Source organism: Mytilus edulis, chromosome 10 (assembly GCF_963676685.1).
Source record: "Mytilus edulis chromosome 10, xbMytEdul2.2, whole genome shotgun sequence".
NCBI classification, from domain to species: domain Eukaryota; kingdom Metazoa; phylum Mollusca; class Bivalvia; order Mytilida; family Mytilidae; genus Mytilus; species Mytilus edulis.
In genome coordinates, this window is record NC_092353.1 from 59,243,079 (window position 1) to 59,257,799 (window position 14,721).

General features: G+C 31.5%; 1 long non-coding RNA gene across 2 annotated transcripts; it reads right to left on the reverse strand.

Moving 5' to 3' along the window:
* Nucleotides 1-301: 301 nt before the first annotated feature.
* Nucleotides 302-5,375, reverse strand: LOC139491565 (uncharacterized). Of its 2 annotated transcripts, XR_011656575.1 has the most exons (4): nucleotides 5,066-5,375; nucleotides 3,179-3,402; nucleotides 3,039-3,122; nucleotides 302-1,315 (listed from the first exon to the last, which is right to left on the reverse strand). It is a non-coding gene; the product is annotated as an uncharacterized lncRNA (long non-coding RNA). The 2 variants fall into 2 exon arrangements; XR_011656574.1 differs by having other exon boundaries at nucleotides 3,039-3,402.
* Between the last annotated feature and the right edge of the window lie 9,346 nt (nucleotides 5,376-14,721).

A 14,721-nucleotide genomic window follows, 5' to 3' on the forward strand; every position in this document is an offset into this window, starting at 1 on the left:
GGTTGGTATTGGTTCCCTGATATTTGTCCTAAAATTTTTTGGCTCTAGCACCACTGTTGAAAAAGTTATGCCCCTTTTTTCAACAATTTCCTCAGAGGAAAAGTAGTTTTCCTCAAGGGAAATCAAGTTTCCCTAAGGGAAAAAGATTTTTCCTCAAGGGAAATTGTTTTTTCCTCAAGGGAAAAAGATTTCCCTTAGGGAAATTGCTGCATAAATATTTCCTTTGAGGAAATTCTATTTCCTTAGAGGAAATTCTATTTCCTTAGAGGAAATCCTATTTCCTTTGAGGAAATTTGCGGCTTCATATTTTCCTTTGAGGAAATACTTTTTCCTGTGAGGAAATTTGCAGCTTCAAATTTTCCTTGGAGGAAATACTTTTTCCTGTGAGGAAATTTTTGACAAACACTTTTCCTTGAGGGAAAATTCAAGACAACAAATTTCCTCTAGGGAAATCATTGTTCTTCAAATTTCCTGTGAGGAAATTTCTGAACATCAAATTTCCCTTAAGGAAATGATTTCCCCTATTTTTCCTCTATGGAAACTTCATAACAGTACAAACAGTATAAATATAATTTTTCATAGACTGAATTATTGATACAAAAGATAATTAAAACTTTAATACAAATTTTCATGGTGAGTATTAAACATACAAACATGACAAAAACAAAAGGCTGACTGTTAATAACATGTTTAAGACAATACAATAATAAGCAAAACGCTATGAATATTATACCATTTGTGATGTTATTAATATTGTGCTCATATTTGCATATTAAATAAAATAAACACTTTTCATGTTAAATTAACTTGTCTTTTGTTTCAGCTGCTGTGTACAATTATTCGACCCCCTACATAACAGTTCAGTGCATAAATAATTCCATCCATAAGACATCTTCTTTCAATTGGCTGAATAAATTTTTGCAACTTGTTCTTCAAACATCTTCTCTGTATATTTGATATGATGGAGCCATGTACATGAATGGATAAAGCAGGTGTTTATCTCGACAACAAACATGACAAAGATACTATTTTTTTCTTAATTTCTCCATAATCCATCAGTGAATATGTAGGTTGTTACATTTTACACAATTGTGTTCTTGCGCATCTTTGATAGTATTCCATTTTGTTTATAGCAATTTTGTAGAATTTTTTCTATTTCTTTTTCCAGAAAAACACACAGTGCAGTTCATTTCACATTAATTAATCTAATTAGCACATTATCATGATTATGTAGAAAAGTATTAACAATTAAAGTTTCCTCTTCAGTATAGACCTGCAGGACCTGTTGATGATCATAAAAACCAAGACATCTGACCTATAAATACACAAAATTAAAAAAAAATGTTATAAATGGAGAAAAAAACAGTAATATAAATAAGCTTATTTTATCATGTTTTAATGAAAATTTTGAGAAACTTTCATTTGATATTCTTACTTATGAGTTCTCTTATTTCAGTGCTTTGTGTCCAAGATTTAATATTTGTTGTTTAGTGCCTTGCAGTGATATTCAAAGTTGAGCCACTTGCAATAGTTGTTATAGAATGTTCATATGTAGTGTTATTTGAACCACTGTCCTATATTATGGTAAGGTTGATTGTTATTGACTTTGAATATATGTTGAACTTCACAATAATACACGATGGTCTTGATGTATAGATTCTGCATACTGATCATGCTGATGTGGTTTATCATCTTAACAACGTGTGTTATAGTTCTTTCATTTGTCTTTGTACTATTATTAATATTACTTTTACTGTTGAATGGTTTTATGAGATATCCGTTTGACGTGGCTCTGTACTTATACATCTCGTCAATGTGTTTGTATTGTCTTTCATTTTTTGGTGGCGTGTTTTGTATATATATGCGACTTTTTGTATTTCTTTGGTTCTTATAACGTGACTCTGTACTTTAAAAAGATCCCATCAGTATGATATTGTTCTATTTTATGTCATTATTATATATTTCTATTATGAATTACAAAATACGTTGAACCATAAACGTCAAAATCATTCAATTGCGTAGTGGAATTATCTATTTGTGGATTCTTATAAATTCTATATAACTTTTGGACAACTTTCAATCTCTGTCTATTTCTGAAATTTATTCTTACAAACTTTTAATTTTTTTGCCCTATATGCTAACATTGCCTATGTAAATTTTAAAATTGTTTGTATGCACATTGAACGACAAATCTATGTGACGTATAAAATTTTCTGACGTCAGACACACAAATCAATGAATGTGTTTGTAGATAGATGTGTTTGTGTTCTGTAAAATTGTTCCTTTTAAAATTGTTATAGGATGATACCCATATTTTTACTTTTTTATTTATTGTGTCTGTTTAGTTAACGCAACAATGTAAATATAACGGAATTTGATGAGACTGTCATCAAAGTGAGAGGGTTAGAGCTATAAAACCAGGTTTAATCCACCATTTTCTACATTTAAAATTGCCTGTACCAAGTCAGGAATATGACAGTTCTTGTGCATTCGTTTTTGATGCGTTTTGTTATTTGATTTTGCCATGAGATTATGGACTTTCCGAATTGATTTTCCTCTAAGTTCAGTTTTTTTGTGATTTTACTTTTTCTTTTGGATTGTTTAAATCTTTTCATGTTGGGATCTTTATTGGCTGACCTATAAAGGAAGTGTTTTCTCATTATTGAAGGCCGGCCCATCATTGGCCTTTAATTTCTTGCATTCACTTCATTGAACTCTGGTGGATAAGTCACTCATTTACCATACCACATCTTCTTATTTTTATATATGTCATCATTCAAAGGCAATTACTTTAATTACTGTAATTCAGAAATTATCGAGAGGTTTTCAGTAATGCGAAAATGTGACTGGGTGAGAATCGCAAAAATAAGAACTCATATTTTGATAACAAAAACATATATATATATAGATCTTTATGCAGATTTTTTTTGTAATCACAATAAGTTGTCCATTTGTGAAAAATCACAATAATAAATGCAATCAACATATCAATAATTTCTGAATTTACATGATTGTGCAGTATATAGAAGTGGTCTTACCATTTAGGCCTTGTTGTATTCTGTTTTTCTTGTTTTGTCGCTCATTTCTATTTTAACTGTTTATATTTTTCTATATTTCTTGTCCTAAACATAAAAAGGGTAAAAACTATTATTAAACATATATATAGAAGTGGTCTTACCATTTAGGCCTTGTTGTATTCTGTTTTTCTTGTTTTGTCGCTCATTTCTATTTTAACTGTTTATATTTTTCTATATTTCTTGTCCTAAACATAAAAAGGGTAAAAACTATTATTAAACATATATATAGAAGTGGTCTTACCATTTAGGCCTTGTTGTATTCTGTTTTTCTTGTTTTGTCGCTCATTTCTATTTTAACTGTTTATATTTTTCTATATTTCTTGTCCTAAACATAAAAAGGGTAAAAACTATTATTAAACATCAGTATGTGTTTTTCTTTAGGTTGCAGTCTTGTAATTGACTGCTCCATAGGCTTACATGCTAAACAGCTGATCTTTGAAAATAAAAAAATAAAAAATGCTACATAGAAAAACATTTTCATGTTCATATCATGTATGTACTAATGTGAAATTGTGATTAAATCGGAAAAAAAGTGGGTCATGCCACGAAGAATAAAAAGTTACGTAACCCTGAAGTCAAAACATTTTTTTTCTACTTTCAGTTTGCTGATTTCACTAGGCCGCACCACTTTCAGTAAACATGAAATCCTTCCACTTTCCTGGATTGATATCTCCAAAAAGATGCAAGATTTTTTTTAAATCTATATATATATATGTTTCAATTCAGCATAAATCTATAATCAAACAGAAAAAATTGAGTCCATAAAATAATTTAGGAAAAAATGGACTATTTTGTTTCCTAGAACAGTGAGGTAAAATTGCACTGGGGGGGGGGGGGGGGGGGGGGGGGTCCAGGGGTTGGAACCACCCCTTTTCTTTTGCCGAGCAATGCATTTCAATGGGAGCATATAGTTGGAACCCCCCCCTTTTACTCTGGGTTGGGACCCCTCCCTGTTTAATAATGGCTGGATCCGCCCCTGATCAACATTATAGAAAAATCTATAAGCTATAACTCAAAATAAGGATAATTTAATTTTTAAAGGGTCTATAATTAAGTTTGACAACTTCAGACATACTAATATTTTACCTTTTCAAACTTTACCAAATTACTACTTTACCTAAAAAATTTGCCACATTTCATCCTCTTAATTACTTGCTATTTCATCCATAATATCTAAAGAAATAAATTTGGAAGTAGTATGATTTTAATTTGCAAGTTAAACACTATCCAAACTAGAGACCTAATAGAGTAGATATACTCGACTAATTTTAATCAAACTATCCTGAACTAAGATTTAAAGGGAATAGATGACAGTTTACCTACAATGACCTAGTTTCATGGCAATAGCATATATACATTTAAAAAGACTATATGGTCATTCTTATGTTTAACTTTAAACTTCAGGTGTTCATTTTTTAATGTTTAAAGCTAACAATTTCAACTACATACATCAAGCTTTGATCCTACATTATTTAAGTATTGCAAAAAATAGCTTTTTAAATGGTTCTATATATAATTGTGTATGTCACATGTATGTATATGATGTATATTAATGTAAAGCAGCTGAAAACTTATTAGCCATCTCATATTTATTTCAGTTCTTCAAAAGGCAAATTTATATGAGCCTATGCCTGAAAATAGAGATTTCTAATTAAGGGGAAAGCCCCCCCCCCCCCCCCCCCCCCCATCCCCTTTGTGTGAAAATTTATGTTGATTATATAGGGAATCACTGAAGCATGACTGGAGCAAGCATCCACCCCTACCCCCCCCCCCCCCCCCTTTTTCCAAAAAAAAAATGAAAAGTTCTGGATCCCTCCCCGTCAATCTTACACTCAGAGTTTCAGAGTTGTCACACAAAATGAATGATACCAAATGTTCATATGAATATGTTTTAGGTCGTGTAGGTGTAAGGAGGCAACCATTTGATTTGTAGGGTGAAAAAGGTGAATAATCTTGCCTTGTAAACTTGTGCTATAAATAAAAATTACCATCCATTAAAAATCCGTCAGCCCAATCTCATCCAGTAAAATAAATTATTGTCTGTTTTCGAAGTTATATGGAAGTACTTAGTAGTCCAGATAATTATGACGCATTGCAATGCATTTATCTAAGGAGCCGTGTTGACTTATAATTGGGGGAATGGAACCAATAAATTGATCGGATCCGATATGATCTTCCCAGTAACGGAGCACCATAGATGTAATACCCAGGGTATTAATCTATGGGAGCACCTATTAACTTTGAGGTAAATTTTATTAGTGTCGGTGGTATCACAAGTAAATCAGAGTGAATATTATATTGCATCTGAGAGTAGTATTATAGTAGTCTCAGATTGCATGCACATTAAATAGCAGAGAAGAGACAATTATCAACTTGTGTATTATTCATTTTCTCGCAGTTATTTACGGTAAATTAGCTATATGTATATATATCCCAAAACAGGTGCTCGGAAATAGTACTAGTATGTGACTTTTAAATAACAATTTCATATTCTGTGGCGGGTCGAAGGGGATGGAATCCGGGGATTGGATTTGTGAGCAATCATTGCATTTAATGGTTATCTCGGGAATCCTCTCAAGTTCCTATACAAGGTGATAGGACGTGCCGTTGGAAAAGGTCACCTTTTCAGGCTTAAGAAATGTGAATAGGTGGGGGGAAACTCTCTTTTGACCCTAGGTATTGCACGATTACATTACATAGGCGGATTTAGGGGGGGGGCAGGGGGCCCGCCCCCCCCCCCCTTTTTGGGAAAAAATTTGGTTGCTTATATAGGGAATCACTGAAGCGTGACTGGAGCGGGCCCCCTCTTAGGTCAGTCAGTGGGCCCCCACTTATGAAAATTTCTGGATCCGCCACTGCATTACACACCAAACAAAACGCAAACAATATGGGAAAAGATAATATTTTAACCTACACAATATATGAAAAGGTATACACTTTTGAAATCTAAATTTTACGAATAGGGTGAGGTAATAGAAACCCAGCGATAACGACAGCCCTTATAAAATGGAGACATGTAGTTGTTTAATCCCCTTTATCGTGGCAGGATCCGCCCCTGATTTTACATGTATGTCAAGTCCCAGGTTTCTGTTGGCATAACGGTAATCACGTAGAGGGGTAATTAAAAGCATGAGGAATTATAAATATATAATTAAACAGGGGTCGAATGGAGGAATGGGAATTAAAATTGTCACTTCACGATGATCGAAAAAAGTATCGTGCACGTTATTTTCATAATCTTGTCTGAAACACTCTGTATAATGAGCTTCAAGGCGAAAACAAGTCATGTGAAATACTAATAACATACACGTTGTATGAACAAACCCTTAAATCCCTCAACAAAAATAGTTTAATTCATGTCATATCAAATAAATTATAGCGCGGAAAGGTAACTTTAATTTAATATCAAAACTAAATATTTGTTATATTTTTAAATAAATTTATAAATCTTAATTAGGCATGCGTGAGTTCCATTTCAAGAGACAAGGATTTTTATAAAATAAATAAAAATTATAAATACAGTTTAAATTTTTTCCCGGTATAGATAAAACATATTATGTATATAACCTTTTTGGAAATAATACGATTTTGTTGAATTATTTAACTTCATAAAAATGATAAATCCTTTAGTTCTTAAATTTTTAATTAAAATGAATATTTCATTTCGATCTCACGATAAACTTTTTATAGCGTAGTGACATGGTCAGTCACCAGATTAGTTGCATGGCTGATTACCATCTTACAGGTGACCCAGTAATTTTCCATATGACAGTAGCGTGTACCCTTGGGGTGTGTATAACTTATTTTCTGGGGAACATCCTGTCCACGTGTACTACTTAGTATATATTGCAACAGATGACATTAAACCAAATTCTCTTTGTAGCATCGGTGTCAATTTCATGTTCAACCACACAAAAAAAATCAAAAAAGATATTATGATAAAATCATAAGAGAAAGATTAAAAAATATTAACAAATAAATTTGGCATTTAGTATAAACGGGGATTCGTGTTTTAAAGAGCTTATTTCCAGTGGACAACAACAAATGGAAGTTTTTAAAGGGAAATTCCGCGATTTTTTACTTATCATCTAATTATGTTCATCTTAACATAAAAAACACATTTGCAAAGTTTTAAATTTATATTCCTTCTAATAACGGAGAAAATCAAGTATTTGTAACTTTTTTGGTTGAATTCTCGAGTGGGTCGTGACGTATTAGCCCGATTTATTGAATTCTGGGAAAAAATAAAATCTGTTTAACTCTTATAGCTTATCGACAATATACGTAATTAAAAGCGCACAGCTGACGAATGGTCGTAGTTATTAACCACAATATAATAATGAACGAAAATGAATATGCATATACCGTTTTGTATTCATTGAATTAAACTCCTATAAAATTATATTTCTCTGTCTCTAGTAAATGTTTTTGAATAAATTTAATTAATTATTGTTGAGATTTTATTCATAAAATATTTATTGAACATTTTTACTATTTACTTGTCTATTTACCGTTATTGTTTTGATAATCATTTCAATGCAACTAATGTGTGAGCAGAGTGTGTATATTATTTTGTAAAGGTCACTGTATATTTCTCGGCTTGAGGTCAATTCGTTTACCTTGTAGCTATTTAGCCGCAGGTGTGAGTTCAAGCGTACACAGGTATAAATGTTGTTATTTGGAAAGGATATACAGAAAGGATTAGAAAGAGTATGATGTCACGATGTTAATACACTAAGATTTAATACACGATGAGAATAAAGATTCAATAATTAAATTGTGTAAATTAATTGAAAATAAAATTCAGATTCGTAAATCCGAAAATGTATAAAAATAAAAGGAAACAATTTTTGATTACTTTCTTAGCGGCAATTGGCGTAAAGATTCAAATATGAAGTAAAAAATAGTAGTTTTAATCTTTAATAAAAACTAAATGCAATATTACCCAATTTGATATACCATTGTACATCTGTTTGATATCATTGACTTTACCGGAATTTCTTAACTTGTATTCAAATCTGGCTGTGTTTAAATGCTAATGAAACTATTGCAATTTTAAAGTTTTTTTTAATTGACAAAAAAATACAACATACATGGTTTTTTTTTTAGTTTCTTTTTAACATTTTATTCTTACATAATTAAATTCATTTGACAATCATTTACACGAACTTTTTGTGAAAAAATACCAATTACCTAAGCTAAGGCATTATTTTTTTTTAAGGATTTTTGAGGATTTTTTTTTTAATTCTATGATAATAGTTGTGCAATGTTGAACATGATAGCCGTCATTAATCCAAATAAGTAATACAGTAGTTGTAATAAAAGTTATATTTTAGTCATGCATAACTGATATTGACGAATTTAGAATAGTTCATCCATACATCGTTGTTCTTAAAACAATCATTATTAGTATACATGTAAGTTTCCTGACGTATAAGAGCCATTGAGGATGAGCTCCAGAGAAAGCAGACTAGTAGCGTTTCGTTCGTTTGTTTGTTGGGAAAGGAGAGGAAATGCAACCGCTTGTACAGATAAACAACAGAATTACCATACAAGCATTTATAGTCAACACAATCAGAAACAGTTCCCATCGTTAGACGGGGAATATGAAGGCTTTCAAGAATGAACAAGTGACATGTCTAACTCGAACAGTTAGAAAACGGACTATCGACATCGACCGCTTGTTCTTAATAGTTGAAATTGTATGCATATATACGTATACGTTTATGATAGTGATGAGTTCTTGTGTCTGACAAAAACTAAATTCCTTCATGGTTATATCTTGCCATACGTTTATATTGGTTTGTAAGGTGATTACTCAAAATCGTTATTTGAAAATCCTGTTTGTGAGATGTATATTCATTTCAATACAGAAATTTCGTCTATATATTTCACAAGTGTATAACACGGAGAAGCTCTGAAGGTCCATTACTCCCATTTTGTTTGGGTGTGAACCATCGATGTTGACAGCAATATCAAAGAATAAGATGATGATGGTAGAAAGAACTATGGGCGTCATGTGGCAAATATTACATGCATATCGGACAATGAGTTGTCAATCTGTATGAAAAGATTTCCAATACAACCATATTATTGAGAAGGAATGTTTACATGCTATACTCTCGTACTAGTATTACAGGGTTCTTGTGGCGTTCACCTTAGACACACATCTTTTTAACGATGTTTAAAAAAAAGACAGAACCAATTTAATGTCATATTTCCCTATTTTTTTTAAATATAACTAAAAGTCTTTCATCTGACAAGAATACCCCTATTTAGCGGACAAGTAATTTTTTCTTTTTTCTGTTATTGAATACCAAGAAAGAAAAAAAAATCCCGAAATTAATTTGAAACTTTGATACTCAAAAGTTTCCCAGCAAAATATTCACATCCCTTCGGGATAATTAGTGTTCGTCCAGTGGCATATATAACAATTGTGATGACGAATTCCTTCCTTTGTTCGAGAACAATCTTATTGAAATATAAATCTGTGATTTTACTATGTCCACAACTTCAATGTACCAAAGCAAAAGTTATACATCGACCTGTATTTAAATCAAATTGGTTCTCTTCTTGTTCTTCTGGTATACAATAGTCTATCGACATTCGATGATTACATACTGTTGGCATACGTGGACTAGTCTATTTACAACACTTTTACCCCTATTTATTCAAAATATATGTTTTTTTCTTATGTTCAATGTATACATGTATATATTTTAAATTGCGCTATAGTTCCGTAACTTTCTATCCAGTCGTATAAACGAATCGTCGGCAAGTGCGTACATATTTTTAAATCAATATTTCTGGTATGTTCCAATCTGTCCTTCACTTTTGACAATGAGTATATATTACATTTTCCCAAATTCACCCTGGGAAAAATATTTAAATAGATTTTAATTTCATCAAATCTTATTTTTTGGGTATTATTTATATTTTTATGAATAATATTCTTTACACCAGAAATGTTATTTATAAACAAGCGTATGAGTTTGGTAATGACAAGTAAGACAGAGTTGTATATTATACATCTGATAGTTCAAAATGGAAAGTTAAATGTTATCAGCCGTGTACACTGATCAATACCTGCAGAAGTGAAACGATGCGTGAACTTGCAAGCCCGACAGGAAATCGCTTGAATACCTGGACGTGTCACCTCACACCCCTCACAATACCTTTGGAAGTAATACCTTTAGCCATGCTGGTAATCAGAAGAGGGAAGATAAAAATTTATTTGAAAACGGTTTATTACTTTAAAGAATTATGAACAAATTAGATTTTCGAAAACAATTTTCACGGAACACTTATTTATGATTTCAACTTTGACTTTTCACCTAATTCCAATATCAAGTTTAAAAACAACAGACCATGGTTAGTTAGTCGGATAAAACAACCGTACGATTGACAAGATATCGACACGCAACTACGACTACATCGGTTACTGTAGTTTTGTTTCTTTGTGGTTTATAGACATATCGTTTCATTAATCGGGAAAGAAGGACAAAATGGCGGAACTCAGAGAATTAATACTCTAAATTTAAAATCGATGGTGATCGCTTATCTAGCGGAATAAAACTTTAATATCTATGAATTTGAGCATTTTTATACAGAATGAACATAATATCAATTTTTGATTTTTTTGCGAAGTTTCCCTTTAACGACCTTGACTATAGCTATATTTACAGTACTTGCACGGTCGGTCCAGTGGACATATTTCATACTAGATAACTTATAGTAATTCTTTTTATATATACGACAATTAAAAAAAATGTCCGATCTGATACACGTACATATAATGTACAGAATTTTGAACAGCTTCAAATATATGGCCTTATTATTGGTAATATACTATATTAGTGTCACTGATTGCCTAACGTGTTACCAAATTAAAAAGAAAGAAATTGGCCCAAAACCGCATTTTTTAAAGATATTTTTTTTCAATCCCACAATAGAGAAGGGGCCGATATATACAGAATAAAGTCCAGATGAGAAGTTTGAGTTGCTTTTCTATATTAGCAAGGATTTATTATTAAATGCATCAATTTATTTGAACATGGGAACCAAATAACGAAACAAATAAACCGGACATTGGCCATACCTTTTGAGTAAGTGGACAAATAGGCAAGGATAATGTTTTTATCATTGTTCAAATATTTTAGAAAAAGTTCATTACCTTTTTATCAGTTTAGGTAATTCTTTATTAGCCTAACGATGAAGCCATATATGTACCAGTGTGTAGAAATACCGCAAAGGACTACTTAGTGCACTAAGAAGAAAGTTTTTGAACTAAGGACACTAAAACGATGTTTAAGGACCACAAAAAACATGGATATAAGAAGATATAAGTATATTACTCATAATTATAAAGTTTGGTATCAACAGATATTGTAATTTTGAAGTTAAATGCCTTTTCTTATCAGTGCGTGCCATTCGACACGTGAACAACGGCATATTGCAAATTCACAATTATCATGTCAAATCAACCTTATCGAATAAACAATTGTCTTTGATCGTTACTAATTGATTAGTTAATGGTAGTTGTTGAATAAACCTAACGGTTTAGGGTGGTATAATTTCAAGATGATGAAAGAAAAATTAAAAATTGAATTTTGTGTTTACTTTGCCTTTGTTTTATTTTGTTTTGAAGGAAATTGCTAAATAAACTTCTTTTTTTTTTTTTGTTTTTTTTTTTAAAGAAGCCAATTTTGAAATACAAATTGAGAGAAAAAAAAATGCTTCTGAGATTTCATTTCCTATTAACACAAGAGTGTACATACTATTATTATACCTTGAAAGATATTTGAGAGTAAAAAATGAAAGACTTCAAGAGGTAAATACTATTTTATGAAATAACATACCGTTTTTTTATTTTTCAAAAAGAGAATCATCATAACTGTGTACTATGACAGATACTTTTATTACTGATGTCAATGCCTTTTTATTACAATTTATCTTTATTTCAACATTTGAAGATGAAGACCATTTTCTTTTATAATGTAATAGCCATAGCGGTTTGAGAAACCAATATATTCACAATGTTGTAGAAGTTAATTTCAAATTAACTTTTGGTTCAATATATAAAAATCCGTTATATAGTACAGCAAGATTCCAATCCTTCTAACTATACAAATCCTTGAGTACAGTAATAGGACAAATTTATGGAATTATGTAGTGGACAAGATAACATGGATAAATTAGAATATTTCAAAATTTATATATGAAATTCATATCGCCGATAATCATATAACTCCACAGTCCGTTCTGTCATTATAATAAGAGACGATAGATAAAGAACTGTGGTGATATATGATTTTAAGATTTGGAAATAAATTAAATTGGTGTCACAAATGGTATTTGAAATAATAAATAAAATATATATAATGTTCATATGCATAATAAAATTGAGAATGGAAATGGGGAATGTGCCAAAGAGACAACAACCCGACCATAGAAAAAAAACAACAGCAGAAGGTCACCAACAGGTCTTCAATGTAGCGGGAAATTCCCGCACCCGGAGGCATCCTTCAGCTGGCCCCTAAACAAATATATACTAGTTCAGTGATAATGAACGCCATACTAATTTCCAAATTGTCCGAGTCTGATGTCAGAAGATGTAACCAAAGAAAATAAATAATGGTTGTTTTACTTCGCTTATTTATAGCATTTGAATACCTTCGTTTTCGTATTTTCAGCATCAAATAAAAAGTATAATAGAATCCTATCCGCAAAAGTTAAATAAAGTAGATGTAAGAAATAAATAGGTCATATGTACTTTAAGAAATAATTCAATTGGGAAAACTAACGGACCAATTCATAAGGTTTATAATTCATTTAATAGTTACATTATGTTTACTTTGTCAGAATAAGGAGATGGATGATTGCAAATGAGACCACAAATTGAAGTATAGGCATGCAACAATGCGGCTTTCAACAATGAGAAATACCCATACCGTATAGTAAACTTTATACATAAAAGCCTCCTACATGAGCAGAAAACGACAGTATAGAGAGTGATGCATTGCTAAAAAGAGAGATAATTAATAATTGTTTAAGAATACAGACATGAAACACACCTGGGAGTTGAAACAGTAACGGATTGCGATGTACCCAAATTGGTGACAAATGCTAGAAGCTTACATGCGGACAACTACAGTTCTCCTCTGCACTTATGTAAAAGGAACTAAACGGAATAAAATGAATTAAAACTTAAGATAACCAAATGTAGCTGCATTCGCTCCTTTCCATTCTCTAGAATGATTTGTAAACAACATATGATTAAGTAATAGAAGAAAAGAACCAATTGGACGATACTGACGAATTAGGGTTTAACGCTCAGTGACAAATATCGTGCATATAAGAACGACAATAAGTTATATGCACCCTGTGTTGTATTAGAAAGACACTTTCAGGCGGATTTTAAAATGTGCTACTTTGAACAGACATAAAAATTAAGGTCTGATTGAAAATGTTAATAATAAATACATGTATATTCCAGCGGTCAATCCATATCACGCTATATTGAAGTGACACACCCTTCAATAAAATGCAAAGAAGTCGAACTAAAAATTCTCTTACTAAAAGGATACTGTTGCACCGTATTGTCATTTTTTTTTTTACTCAAAAAGATTTCATTCTTAACTTTTTCAATGGGAAAATATAAAGGTAGCAAAACTATTGTCGTGGCTAAATAACGCTTAACTGACACAATTTTAATTGTCCAACCCATTCACAGACTTTATTCCCATAATTTTCACTAAATCGTGGTATTATTTACGTTATATTATAATTATGAAATATTTACTAATGTTAATTTATTTTTTAGAACCAAAGTACTATTTTGTGTTCTTTAAATGACATCTAAATTGTTTTTATCGCCTTTTATTGAAAAAATTGCTATGCGCATAACATGCCAAGAAATTGCCTCTGTTGAAATTCTGCAAACACCCCATAGAGCAAATTACATGGATGATTAATATTGACCATTTGGTATATGGCCGTGTTCTAAGCGACACGTAAATGAAGGCCATGAATTAATTTCTTAAAGGAAATCAAATCTTTAGTTACTAATGACTGCCGTAAGAGATCGACCAGAATTTTTAGCGAGGATTTCTTGGCATGGAGTAACAGATAGAAAACTCAGGGTTAGAATTCATAGAACAGAAAAGGGGCAGTAGCAAATATTTCAGGTATATTTTGAACACCGAGAGAATTTACCGGCACCCTTTGCCAAAAAAAAACCCCTTTCTTTTTCTTATTTGTGCCTTCGGACTTTATGTTTTGAATTGTAGTTTCACTTTCCATATTCGGTATTTATTCAAATGTAAGATCGACGTGGTAAAAATCACGTGATGCAGGAATATAGTATCTTGGAGTTGGGCTATTTCTTTCTTTTCGAGCGGGGACTCCAAGCAAACAAAATGCATGTGTATAATGGCACTGTAGATTTTCGTATTAAATAAAGAAAGTTGCCGGTCCGGTACATGAATAGATTGGTTAGAAAGCAAGGTTTTAATTTTAATTAGATTCGAAAGCCTATGTCGAGGGTTTAAAATAGAGAGCACAAATAAAAGGGGGAGGTGTCCACAGGGAATATTTGGTTCTTATGAACTCTATATTTGAAAGGTTTTTTTTTTTATTTAATTAT